Source organism: Pogona vitticeps, chromosome 2 (assembly GCF_051106095.1).
Source record: "Pogona vitticeps strain Pit_001003342236 chromosome 2, PviZW2.1, whole genome shotgun sequence".
In the NCBI taxonomy this organism is placed as follows: domain Eukaryota; kingdom Metazoa; phylum Chordata; class Lepidosauria; order Squamata; family Agamidae; genus Pogona; species Pogona vitticeps.
The window spans coordinates 133,018,651-133,019,255 of NC_135784.1; positions in this window are offsets into that span (position 1 = coordinate 133,018,651).

Genomic DNA, 605 nt, shown 5'->3' on the forward strand with positions numbered 1-605 from the left:
ATTCAAGCAGTCTTAACTATCTCTCCATATTCTGTCCCAATGGTAGCTTTTTGTCCACAGTAAAGGTTATGCATCAGGACACTCAAGTGTTCAGATACACCAATTTCTTTCATAACAACCTATTGTTTCTCATGATCCACAAAGTTAAAGGCTTTGCTGTACTTTATAAAGGTTAGACTGATCTTTTGTAATTATTTACTGCTCTCCAGTAGCCAGCAGATATTTGCAATATGATCCCAAGTGTCTCTTCCTTTTCAAAGTCTAGTTTGAACATTAAGGATGTCTTGTCCATAGAAGGAAGACAGGAGGGCCTGGCGTGCTCTGGTCCATGGGGTCACGAGGAGTTGGTCACAACTAAACCACTAAACAACAATAAGTTCATAGAAGCCTTTGTTGCCATACCTTGAGCATCACTTGGCTGTTGTGGGAAAGTAAGGCAATGGTACTATAGTTATTGCACTCCTTGTTTTAATATAGGGTATTATTATAATAATATAATATAATATAATATAATATAATATAATATAATATAATATAATATAATATAATATAATATAATATCATCATCATCAACATCATCATCATCATCCCCTTCATGGATTGCT